Raw genomic sequence first — 14,646 nt, forward strand, 5'->3', positions numbered from 1 at the left:
TTCTCATGGATGGCACATCCTTTTACAAGGGTGCTATCTGCAGACAGCTATATACAATTCACAGCTTTCTACAATGCAGACATTACTCAAAATTGTTCCTTTAATTTACTGCTTAATGAACAAAAAGTATTTGAAAGCATGCAGTTCTACGTGGGAATGGATATTTATCCTTATGGAAGATCAAGAGTGTGTTATGCAACTGAGGCTTATTCTATGCGACTTTGAGATCACAGCAATGAAGAGTATTGCAAGTAATTTCAGTTCTGTTAAGGCAAAAGGTTGTCTTTTTCACTTCAGTAGAAACCTGTGGAGAAAAGTTCAGCAATTGGGACTAGCTCACCTATATAACACTAATATGGGGTTCCAAAATGCAGTGAAATGTCTTGTTGCTTTGGCATTTTTACCAGAAGAAGACATTAATGAAGCTAATTTTGAATTAAAAGCTACATTTCCTCATGAAGGTAAAGTATCAGTAAAATACTTTGGTGAATGGTAAGTTGTTGGACGGAAATGTCAATTTAGCACAAGATTTGGATGTATATCACAATTTCCTCCTCTCTTTCCAGTTAAATTTTGGAAGGTGTATTAGCTGAATGAGTTTGGGTTTCCTCATACACAAAACACAGTGGAGGCATGGCATCATAGGCTTAAATGACTGTTAGGTGCTAAAGCAACCAATCTAGCTGTTCTAATGGAAACTTTAGCTAAGGTGGAAGATAGAGTAAATGAACTGAGAGTACGTCTCACTAGTGGAAGTCCACCCACTCCAAAAATAAGTAAGCTTGTGATTCGTCTAAGAAAGTTTAACGCTATCTTATCTAACAGACATGAATATACTCCTCTAAACTTCCTTAAAGCAATAGCGCGATTACTGAAGTTTTGAAACATAACAGAGAAGATTGTTTCAACTATCTACATTTAGATTTACTTTTGCAGAGTTATATTAGGTTGAATAATTCAACATAATGGTGTAATGCAATGGTAGAGGGTGAAAAAGTCAGAAACAATGCCAAGTCCAATATTTTCATGATTTCAAGTGTTCGACATTTTGCAATTCGTTTATATTATGTTTTGGTATTGTTGTGGTTCGTGATTATAATTTTGAAATACTGACATTTGAGATATCAGTATTTCGAAATTATATAGTGAACTCATATATATATATATATATATATATATATATATATATATATATATATATATATATATATATATATATATATAGATAGATATATAGATATATGTATGCATCTCCATACACATATACATTTATATATATATACAAAACTTGACTAATGTTAAAAAACCTTTTCCCTACTGCGGAATGACTGTGCTGAATGATATGCTTTAAAAAACATCAGCCCTATCTAGAGTTCAGATGGCTTAGTTGTAACTTGCTTTGGTGATGGTATGTAGGGTCTTGGGTTCAAGTCTTGCAAGGGCAGATTATTTTGTTGCTGGGAAGAACAAGGGCTGTTGGATACAGAGTGATTAAGGCACTTTTAAGCAGTTATAAACAACCAGTCTTAGTCCCACTTACTACTGCTTACTCCCGCACTAATTTCTAGAAAAGAAAAGAAAAAAGGGGTGATAGGAAAGTGGTGAAAAAAGGGGGCATGAAGAGGGAAAAACAATATGAAAGATAGCTAGAAATGTGCAAGATAGGTGTAGGGAAGGTCCATACCTTTCCATTTCTTCTACAACTAGAGCTGCACACACACACACACACACACACACACACACACACACACACACACACACACACACACACACATATATATATATATATATATATATATACTGAATTTGGATGTATATTTGGACACTCAAACGCCTAAGAGAGAGGTAAGGACAACAATATTGTGTTGTGAAGCCAATTAGACTAGACGACATGTGTCCAGTGGGCATGTGTGTGAAATGGACATCTATGCATGGGGTGCAAATTGTTTTTCGGAACAGATTGCCCTTTTATTTAAGGTGGGAGTGGGATACTGGGGAAGGATAGCAGGTACATTTGGGGAGGTAGGTTGGGTAGGAAGACAGACAAGACAGACAAGACAGCATACAGGGGCAGTATATGACACATGTGGGGGGTAAACACCTTGAACTGGGAGGGGTGTAAGCCCACAAGCCCCCAAATGGATACAGTGGGACTGAGGTCCCCACCCATGAGCAGTCACCACAGCACCTTCACGGCCTCAAAGGTGGCTGTGCTGGGGGCTGAGCAGGAGGGGCTGGCTGGCCCTCTAAATGCACCACATAGCTGGTGTAGCAGATCTCTCAATTCTCTGCCGAGCTCGCTATGCACCAGACCCCAGACCTGGTTTCGGGTGACAGAATCCTGTCTGTGCCATTGTCCAAGGGGGGACAAGCCCCATCCCTTGATGTGATTCCACCTGAAGGTGGTGCAGTACCAGCGGACAAGGAGGTCCTGGGGTGGTTCCTAGACATGCTGGGGCCCAGTGCCACAGCCAGATGAGGCAGAAGAGGTGGATCTGCAGGTTTCAGCATTCTCAGACATGCTATGGTGCTGCAGTTTTAGAACATATGTTGGTTAGTAATGGTAAACACATTCCAGGATTAGTTATAACAGCATGCATGAGTATTCCCATTAACCCAAAACAACAGATTTGGTATATTTGCATAGCAATCAGAGCACATGCATATATGGAACCACAGTGGGCATTACACCAGCATGCAGGTTACATTGATACCAACAGGCCACCGATGATAGTATTTGAACACGGAACATTAATTGGGATGCATTTCATCATTTGTAGAACAATGGTAGGTTTGTTGGAAAACATACTCAATCATTTATGTGTTTAGATTATTGGTGAAGATAAGGTGGGAGAGAGAGAGATTCTTGCAGTGTTCACAGCTTTAAAGATCATTGCTCTAATCATTACTCCACAGGTATTATAACAACCTATGGCCTTGGGTTAGGCAGTTGTATGTTTGTACACAGTGTATAATTACAACCTTCTTATAGCTACTTTATACCTTCTCTTACCTGGAAGATCTGTGTAGGGAATTTTTCTTAACACTACCTGACTGTTTCTACCCATATTCACATAGTCAGGGTTACATATGTGCACTCATAGTGTGTGTGTGTGTGTGTGTGTGTGTGTGTGTGTGTGTGTGTGTGTGTGTGTGTGTGTGTGTGTGTGTGTGTGTGTGTGTGTGTGTGTGTGTGTGTGTGTGTGTGTGTGTGTGTGTGTGTGTGCATGCTACTGCCATACTCTGCCTTGATTTCTATCAGTCACCCTGATTGTTGGAAGCAGGAACCAGTAGTTGTGACAGCATGACACTTTTGAACATTTCTTGGGGGAGACCATTTGGTGTATGACTTGTCTTGCTGTCATTTGCAGTTTTGGGGTTGGACCGTGGGTGTTGGACACAGTATAAGTACAGCCTTCTTATAGCTAATTTATACCTTCTCTTACCTGCAAAACCTGTAGAGGAAATGTATGTTTACACTACCTGTTTCTGCACATATTCACAAAATCCTAGTTGAAATTATGCATACAGCGTACTATCACTCCCGGGATTGGAACCATGGCTGTTTCTGCTAAAAGTACAAGTTTGTGTTTCATCAGAACAAGCTATTGAGAAACTGCTGTCTCTTTCTTGAATGTTTTCTGTCTCATTCTCTCTTGGTTGTACAATCTGACCTTGTAATTACAACATTCTTATACATACATTCCTATACATATCATTTGACATAGCACAGTGTGGAAAACAGTGGTTAGCACTTTAACCACTTTGCTATTTCTGCATTGTTACTTTTTGAAGTATATTCCTATTTAACTCCCGTGTTTTATTTTTTTAATGTAGGAGTATGCACATTGCTTTCTGCAACATTATCTGTGGGGGCTGTGCTTTTCAAACAGTAATGATATGACAGGCTTTGCATTTGAGAGGTATGCTCCACGGACAGTAACAGTGTCCGCCATACCTCTCAACTGTACATACTTTCACAGAATGTCCAGATTTTTGCCTTATATTTTTGGTCCATTTTTCATACAATTGTGGCGTTCTGGCAGATTAGTGACAAAGCATTAAAGACTGTGGTTAGGAAACTATGACGGAATTTGAGTTGTACACTTCATATCCTTTGGAAAATTCACGCTAATGCAAAGCCGGACCATTCTATCGATTTTATACATTTGTGAGAGCTATATTTCACATTTGTCCCTTGTTTTTTTATGACTTTTTCCAGATTTCTTCTGAGGTTGAGAGGTAATGGTGTCCGCAGACACTCTTGCTTACTTTACATTGCTGTACCGCAATTATAGAGAGCAGTGGCATGTGTATTGTGAGAGCATTGCTCTCAGACACATCCCCTGCGCTCGTGCACAGAACCATGTCTGTATTAGAGCATGGCAGTGTGTCTTCATGAATATACATTGCGCGCTGCCATGTTGCACGGGAACGGTCCCTTCCATGCAAGAATAAGCTATTTTTGCACACAAGTTTGCTGAATCCCAGGGATAAAATCATCAACTATTTCTTAAAAGGCAAATAATTATATACCAGATTCATATTTTTAAACATCGACCTAACTTGGGCCAATATTTATAGTTAAAAAAAAAAATCAGTTTGATCTAAAATAATAATACGGATTTATTTTTATAAGTACAATTATTTACAAATATCCTGAAAAAGTAGGCAAAATAAGTATCTTTGAGTTTTTGTAGTATATTTCTTTACATCAAGTAAAACAATAAATGATTAATGTCTTTGCTAGCAATACATTAAAGAATAGCACCACTAAGTGATGCCAAATGTTTAGCTGCAGTAAACATGGTATTCAATAATGTGTGCCCAAAATACTGAACACCCAGCCAAAAGTGTTTAAAGGGGGGCACATTCAGAAAATATATGCGACCTTTTAGGAGAGTCACAGACTCTTACAAACTGTGTTTCAATTGCAATTTTTCCATAAGAAAATGAAGAAGATAGGATGGATAGCAATGGGTATTTACTGCAAATGTTAAAAGTTAAAATTCAGTTATGTGCATATAACTTCAGTAAAATCAATGCTGATATGGTTGATAAGCTAGAGCATGTGGCAATGGCCAACATACTGAGTTAAGATGATTTATTTTTGGATTCTGTAAGTTATACAGGGAAATGTTTGAATATTAAAGATGGTGCATGTTTGGATAATAGCAGTGATATCTTCCTTTTAAATAGTTACTTTTACATTTTCCAAAGCCATTCTGAGGAAATGGATTCAATACTTTATGGCATATTCCCAAAAACTTTATGATGAGTCATTTAAGAGCGTGGAAAAAAGAGATTCAGAACAATAGGTTCATAAGTAGCTTCCATGCATGTGGTCCAGGAGACCATGGAGGAGACTAGCTCAATTCCCTAAGTTCAGTATTTGGTTATGTGACTTGGCCAGACTCAAAGAACAGGCAATTGATGGATGTGCATAATCAAACCCTGCAGAAAAGGAAGCAGTTCATTAACACTACATAGCCTTAATCCACCGTGCTAACTGCCAGATGCACATTTTATATAACATAATAATTAAAAATCACATATATGGAAAAATTCAATGACCAAAACTTCCTGTAACAAAGGAACCCCCATACCCCACTACTAATACCTGCTAACCATAACCCTTACCCTGCCCATGTGTCTAACCCTAAACCTGCACCTTATCTATGAAAAAAAACTTTCCATAATACTTCAACTAAACAAGACAGATAACACACATGCACAAGCGCCAACACACACACTACATTTCCTGGACATTATCAGCACTAACACACTTGACAAGATACTGTGCACTCCAGCCAGAGAATCAAACATTCTAGACCTAGTTCTCACCAACATGGAGAGCATTGCACCCACTGGGGAGTTCAGCCACAAAGCTGTTTCCTTTGAAATAAAAATCAACCCAGAAAAGCAAAATAAAACCATACCAGTTAGGACCTATTCTAAAGCAAAATAAGTCTTATTAAATGATAGTTTGTCAAAATTCACAACTCCACCAAACCCTGCCAGCTCAGCTACCTATGCAAAATTATTCACAGAAGCCCTGCACTAACATGTAATGGCAGCACTGAGGCTATTGAATCTACCAGAAGTAATCCCAAATCTAACACCAAAAACAAACGCCACTGGAGAAATCATTACCGTAAAAGTATATATAACAGACATAAAAAAATAAAAACCTCACGGCCAAAATCAGAAGAAGCAACTCTCATAAAAGTAACACTCAGTAGACTCAGTAGTATGCAGAACTGGTCAGTAGTTAATGATCTGGAAACATATGTTGGCAGTAAACTGGCCTTCAATCAACACATAGCCAAGATAGCAAGAAAATCATTCTATGTGACCCAGCTCATAAGCAAGGATGTATCATCCAGGTCCAAGGGTGTTATAGTACCACTCTACTCTGCCCTTATCTGACCCATCATTGAGTACAATGCCTCCTTTAGCATTTAACTAACTAGTTGGAATGCTTTCAAAGGTTCCTCATCAGGAGAATCCAGGGTATAAATACCCTGCCCTACACATATCCCATTAAGGCCCTATCGCTGTACTCAGTTTACTATAGGTTACTGAGAGACAATCTATGGCTAACATATAAGGCATCCTTAGATCCAACTCTGAATGATCTCTTGCACATCCATAGAGCAACCAACACCAGAAACACTAGATCCAAGGTCCTGAGCTTTGCCTGAGACATAAATAGAACATGTTAAGGGGAATGGATATGTGTCTCAAAGAATTTGTGTACTAAGGAATAAGCTTGCTATACACATGAAGTAGATTCATCCCTGACCCTATTCAAAGAAAACTTTGATCATTGGATGGGAAATCAGAAACTCACCCCTGATCTGGCCCCTAGTCTCTGACAGACAGAGGTTGGCACTAAGCAAGTTAATTCCCAACAAACATACCCCGTAACATAATCCTTCACTACCTAACATACCTCACCATTTCAGTGTCCAATGTACTCAGGGACAAAACTAGGTTGGGTTGCATGGCTATGGTTATAAAAACCTTGATGGTCATTAGCCTAGTATAAACCTGTGAGGCTATGAACCTAACATGCCTACACTTGCACAAATACTCCCATCTTTTTAAAAGTTTTGGCATTAGCTTTCCAAACTCACACTTAACTTACACACATTAAATATTCTATTCATATGAAATCTTAGTATTTTGATGAAGGTGTGTCGCAGTCATTCACTCTACTGACAAACAGCTGATTTAATTGACAGAATGACACTGTAATCTATCTATCTATCTATCTATCTATCTGGCTCTGTCTATCTGTCTATTTATATAGATACATAGATACAGAGACAAACAGAGGCGGATAGAAAGATGCATAGATATAGAACATATTGAAACATCGATATTCACTAAACTGATGTTTCAATATAGTGAGGCAAAACAATAAAATAGCTCCCACTATTGAAAGAAATAGCAGGGGGAATTTAATAAAGCCTAAATGTTTTTTTTTCTGTGTAGGCATCACGCTGCACTGTTAACATGGACGTGAACATTTTTTAGACTCATTAAGCGGTGCTGGGTGGTGCTCATGAGCGCTCCAACATCAAAGCTTCCATGGCATGCAAATCACCTCATAAGCAGGTGAATCTCATGCAAATGAGGCAGGTAGCGTGATTCAGTAAGCAGATAGGCACGTCTGCAGACCCTGAGTCAGTGTCTGTAGTTCCGTGTACAGAACTGTAGACAGACTAAAGGGGCTGCAAAAATGTAGGCAGATAGACAGAAATGGCATAACACACAGATATGAGCAAAACTATCCTCTATGTGTTCCAAAAGTTACAGTAAATATATTAAAATATATTTTTTAATAATCTTAGCATGTTTGTGCAGCACATCACAGTGCACACATACCCTATAAAAAATAAAAAAAATAAAAAAAAAAGTAGAAAAATATTAAATATTAACATGAGACAGAAATATTTTACAGGACCCAGCATGCAGTATCTACAATGGTGCATTGGTGCTGTTGCTAAAGTGGAAGAGCTTGGAGGCATGTAGTATTCAGGTTGTGAGCATGGATTATCATGCAAATGAGGTGGAGTTACTGAATACCATGTCCGCATATCCCCTCTGTGTAGGCAGAAAACTGTGTTGGTGTCCACAGAGGAGGTAGATGACATCATGAGAGCTTAGCTGCGCCTGTTTTTGCAGCACATTGTCATGCTGAACATGGAAGCTTGAGGGTGTGTGTGCACTGATGTCTAAGTTTGGTTTACCTACAAGGTACATGGTTCAAGGTGTTTGCACAGTGCACTGCTGTGCTGAGCGTGGAAGTTAAGGGGGTATGGGTTTGCATGGTGCACTGCAGAGCTCAGAGGATCTAAAAGGCCAATGATGTATTAATTAGTGTTGATTCTTGCTTAACTTCAACTAGGGCCATTAAATAATGCCAATGATATATTAGGCAGGTGTAATGCATCATAAGTAGCCAATCACTCAGGCAGCACCTACAGTAGACAGCTATAAAGTATGCATACACCCTACAATCTGATTTTTCCCCCATACTCTGCACCATTGGAGTACAGACTTGGGAATTTTAATTGAAAGAATGCTATGGGCTACTGTAGGTCCACTACATTAGTATGTGTTAAATGCTGAAGTCAATGCTGCTGCTGCTGACAATAGGCCTAGGCAGAGAAGGAAAAGACTGTTTAGGTCCAGGTTAACTTTTCAGGAGTTATATGAACTGGAGATTGTAGAATGCTACAAGGTGGACAGGGACATACTACAAGAACTCACTGAGCTCTGCCGCCCTCAACTTAGGTCAAGAGCCAACAGAGGGGAACCCATCACAGTGGAAACAAAGGTATGTGTAGTCCCTAGGATAATAGCCACATGTACCTTCCAAAAACCAACTGGAGACATAATGGGGGTCTCACAGACATCAGCATCCAGGGCACTACATCAGTTCCTGGATGCCATGCTACCACATGCCAGTGAGCACATATATTTTCCCCTCACCCTTGAGGTGAGGGCCAGCAACATGCAACACTTCTACTGTGTAGCACACTACCCTGAGGTACTGGGTGCCATAGATTGCACTCATGTACACATCACGGCACCACCTGATGAGGAGGGTAGGATTTATGCAACTGCAAGCCATACCTCTCTACTGTACATATTTTCACAGAATGTCCAGATTTCTGTCTCATATTTTGGCCTGTTTTTGCATAAAATTGTGGTTTTCTGGCAAATTAGTAGCAAGTCATTAAAGATTGAAGTTAGAAAACAATGACAGATGTTTGAGTTTCAGACTTCATTCCCTTCAGAAAATTCATGTTAATGCAAAACATGTTATTCTATCAACTTTCTAAGTTTGTAAGAGGAATATTTAAAAGTTGTCCTTATTTTTGGGCCTTTGTCCCACTTTTATTTATGGCTTTGTCCAGATGTCTTGCTCTAAGAAGTTGAGAGGTATGGGTACCACTCCATCAACTGCCAGGTCTTGTGCAATGCACAGGGCATTATCATGAATGTGAATGCTGGCAGCCCTGACAGCTATCACCACACCCATAAATGGCATGCATCACAGGTGTACCAGATGTTTGCTAGGAGTGACATCCCACATGGCCATTTATTGGGGGATGCTGGCTATGCACTGGAACCATGGATGATGACACCCATCAAAAATCCACACACACCCATGAAAGAATGGCATAATAAGGCATACACGCAACCTAGGAACATCATAGAGCATGTGTTTGGGTTGCTGAAGTCACAGTTCTAGTGCCTCAGTATATCTGGAGGAGCCCTGCAGTACTCTCCAGCCACATGTGCACATATGTTTAAAGTGTATGCCATGTTGCACAATATGATCCTGCAGAAGCAGCTGCAACAGGATCAGCATAGGGAAGGGATACACAGCTCCCCACTAGTTCCTAGGTCAAGACAGCCACTGTCACAGGAGGACTCGGAGGGAGACCCCCCGATGATGTCCCATGTAGGCATGCCCAGTATGCCCTGGCATTGGCTAAGTGACAATGCATAGCACATTCACTGACAACCAAGGGTCCCAGAGATTGACACCTTACTCCCACTCACATGCATACATTAAAATAGCTGATGACAGGCAACCCACACAACCTGTACCCGTCCATGTACTGTTTTGTACTGCTTGCATCAAACAGAGTCAGCCCTGAACTACAGTTCTGTCAACTGCTGCATTCTCAAGGTAAGTCTCTAACCTCCTAATTGTAAGGATTACTATAATAAGATATTGTATGTATGGATCTGCTGCTGTTATGTAAGAAAATATAGTGGGTATTTGGTCAGAGTTAACATCCACATCGGACAACTGATACTCAGTCCAATAGTATGTGTTCCTTAATTTTCACTAGGCCTCATGGTTGGAATATTCATGACATCAGACAAGGGAGATGTTAAACAGTGGGCACACATGATATTTGGACTACTGTCAACCCAAACTGATCATGTGCTGTTGTTTCTCCATCCCCAACACAATGGTGTACCCATATAACCACTTTAACAGAAAATCATCCATGGTATAGCAGTGGACCAGGCAATCTCAGGGCTGTAATATAGATAGCACTCACACATTGTATGTCTCTCTTTACGTAGGACAACAATGTACACACACACATAGATATATATATATATATATATATATATATATATATATATACATATATATATATATATATATATATACTGTTAATTGTGTGATGGATGACCCCTCTCTGTCTAGCGACCTGTGTGGATCAGTAGACTAGGGGAGCTAGCATGGGTGCTGGTACTGATGTTTCTAATCTGGAATTACCTCCTATCTTTTGCATGTGAGGTATTAATATGTTGGTGTTTTCACAGAATGTCATACAACCCAAACTCGTAGTGCAAGAAATCTAGAAAAGGCCAGAAAGATTGGGGGGACAAAGGCCCAAACATATGGACAGAGTTTAAATATTGGTCACATAAACCTTGCTGGAAGAGAAGGTATTGCAGTAGTACATATATTCTGATGGATATAAAGTTTGACACACAATTGTTCGTCTGTAGTTAGTAGAATGTAACAATGTCAACATTCAATAAAGCACCAGAAGACCACAAATGTGTGAGGAACAGACCGAATATATGAGGCAAAATGCTGGACATTCCATGAAAATCAAGACAGTTGAGAAGTATGCAGACTGTCAGTCTGTAGGTGGTGCAACATTACCAACCCCAGTCACATATTTAGTATAGCAGACAGCTGGGGAATGCTGTGGACATTTTGAGTGAAGTGCAGTATTGCAGAAACAGGGGCAGATGTTAATGTCTGCAACATACAAAATCCCATACTGGAATACAAGTATGTGGGACCTGGAGTCACATTATAAGTACTGACAGTCCCAATGAGCAAGCCCATAAACTTAGTAAAAATGAGCACAATTCTGTTGACACTTCATTGAAATGGTCTATTATATATGAATGTCTATACATACAGATACATATACATATCTGTCTGTCAGTATCTCTGTCTCACATGCATACTATATCTATCACTACATAGTGTCAAATATATATATATATATATATATATATATATATATATATATATATATGTATGTATATTTATACATATACAGCTATATATATTAAAATAATGCATAGACTACTCCCATATAGCTGCAGAACACATATGCATATCATACACGTACACACAGCTACATTTATATATACATCCCTGTTATATACAGAAATATGTGTGTGGATGTCTGCATTGTCCGACATACCTAATAATGGTGAGTAAACTGCACTATCACACAGCCATAATATTGTTCAAGGGGTCCAAACTAGGGGTGCAACAGTAAATAATCCACTTATCTACAGACCCTTATGCCTACTGGATGTCACCATGTTGACAGACACAAATGAACAGGTGGTATAATGTATGATGGTGTCAATGCACATATGGGCAGGGCACATTGTCCATGCCCACCGTGTTGCCTATCTAACTGCAAGCAGCTACATATGGCCATACTGGTAAATGTACATACATAGCTAGTATAACATCAGTTATCTTACTGCTAGGATACTAGATGGAGATAACAGTATGAGCCAATATCACTCTGCAGACCGCAGATGCTTTTCAACACAAGCCTAGTTTGTGTAATGTACAAGTACTGTGCCTGCAATCCCATGCATGGTAGACTTAATCTGTAGTGCCTGCGATAAGTACTGTGATCTATAATGTAAAACCCTAGATAGGTAGGGGTTCTCATCTCACTACAGCTCACTTTGTGTGAGTGTGTGTGTGTGTGTGTGTGTGTGTGTGTGTGTGTGTGTGTGTGTGTGTGTGTATATATATATATATATATATATATATATATATATATATATATATATATATATATATACCCATGCAAAACAACAGGTAAGCCCTTATGGGCTAACCACTTGCAATGGTTATGCAATTTTTGGGCAAGTAAGTTTCTGCTGGCTTCCATACTGCCGTATTCTATAAGGCCGGATGATGTCAGCCACCTTAAGTTTACCAGCTAACAGTGTAGTAACAAGACTTAAGCCCTGGCATGTGCAATAAATACTGTGAGCTTTAGTGTATAATACTAGATAGGTAGGGGTTCTAATCTTGCTACTTGGTGTATAGGGGTTCTAATCTTACTACTTGGTGTGTATGTGTGTATACCCCTGCAAAACAACTGCTATGTCCTCATGGGCTATCCACCTGTAATGGTTATGCACTTTTTGGGTCTGTAACTTGCTGCTGGCTTCCACACTGCTCTATTCTACAAGGCCTGATAATGTCAGCCACCTTAAGACTACCAGCTGACAGGGTGGTAGCAAGCCTTAAGCCATGGAGAGTGTGATAAGTAGTGTGATTTATAGTATATAAGCCTATATAGGTAGGAATTCTAATCTCACTCTACCCAGCATGGTGTATGTGTATACTCATATGGCATATGTATGATAACCTTTGTAAATCAGACAATGTTAAGGTTTTGCATCATTTTATTTGTAGCGGGTGATGTGCCCCCCCAAATGATTGACCACAACAAGGCCTGCTGATATCAACAAGCATTATATTTTCTATACTGATAGTACTAGCAGGCAGGTAAGTGTGCAGACAGGTAAGTGTTCTAATCTACATACAGCCATTCTGCAGTATGTGTGAGCCTTGGCATGTCCTGTATGAAGTGAGTGGAAGTGGAACTAGCCTGAATGTGGCCATGTTTGTGTGTGAGGCTGTTACAGCAGTATACATCATGTTATGGAGCCAAAGGACATGTGAACTTAACTAGCATAATGGCCATATAGCCTTCACAATCAAAGACATCTGTATACCCCATCGGTACAGAACCGGCACATATTGACCCAGTCCAAGATGGACTCAGGCAAATTCTACTTGTTGAGATGATGGCCACCCAACCAGTCAAACAGATAGCTTGTGCTGAGGTGCACTGAGGTGCTCTGTGTAACATTAGGCAGGGTCTGTTAGACAAATGTCTCCCACAAGTATGTAGTACTAACATCACATAGTAGGTTAATGTCTTTACAGTGAGTCATCCCTCTACTATGCTCCCTACAGATAGGCAGCATATGCACTCCAGCAAGGTCACACCCTGCCCTGTAGCAGACTTTATCACAAATTATGAATGCATGAGTATGCTGACTGCCACCATTGTCCTTGGTAGACTGTCATACAGATGTGAACCTATGGAGCCATGCACATATACTGCTGTACCATGCTGAAGTAATATTTCTGCTGTGCTGCCATGCCATGCTGTGCTGTGCTGCTTCACTGCCACCATGAGTCCATAGGTTATCACCTCAGACTCCTGGAACAGAAACATACACATGTCCGTGACATACTTGCCATTGTGTAACAAAACCGCTAGTAAAACATCATTCAACATAAGGTCCACAAAAGTATGTTGCGTACTTATGACACATGCCAGCATACAGTGTATGTTGATGACCACTACAAGTGGCATGGCAAAACAATACTGCATTACATCTGTACCTGTCAAGTAATATAGTCACCCTGTGCATCAATGGGACGGATGACATGGATGTGCACAGGTATCATCACTTGCACAGGGTGATGTGTGGGGGTGCTGGAGGTCTAGGCTGGTCCAAACAGTTGACAGCATGTGTGTGAGTCAGGAAGGGAACAGGTTAAATGGAGCATGGAGAGGTGTCATGTGTGTCTGTAGATGACCTGAATGTGACAGTGGAGTGTGAGTATGTGTGTGTACACAGTCAAGCTCGGTGCTACATGTGTATGTTGGACAGCTGCGGACCATACATGGTAGAGTTGACAGTTAATCTCTGGCCTTGAACACAGGAACTGGCTCTGCTAGGAGTTGCACAAGGGCAGATGCAGTGCTAGTACCTGATGGTGACTGCTGTCTGCTGGGACCATGTCACCCATGGGACCACCAAGGACCACATGCCCATGGCCTGCCACATTGTGATGTGGACAGCACACTCCCCGCTGGATGTACTGCCACTTCAGGACCATAACTGTGCATGTGCATACTCTGGAATAAACTACCTATCTATATCAAACAAAGCTCCTCATTAGCACTCTTCAAGAAAAATCTTGATGATTGGATGGGAAATAGGAAATTCACCCCGGGGATCACC

This window comes from Protopterus annectens, chromosome 12.part0 (assembly GCF_019279795.1).
Source record: "Protopterus annectens isolate FY-2018-M chromosome 12.part0, PAN1.0, whole genome shotgun sequence".
Classification (NCBI taxonomy): domain Eukaryota; kingdom Metazoa; phylum Chordata; order Ceratodontiformes; family Protopteridae; genus Protopterus; species Protopterus annectens.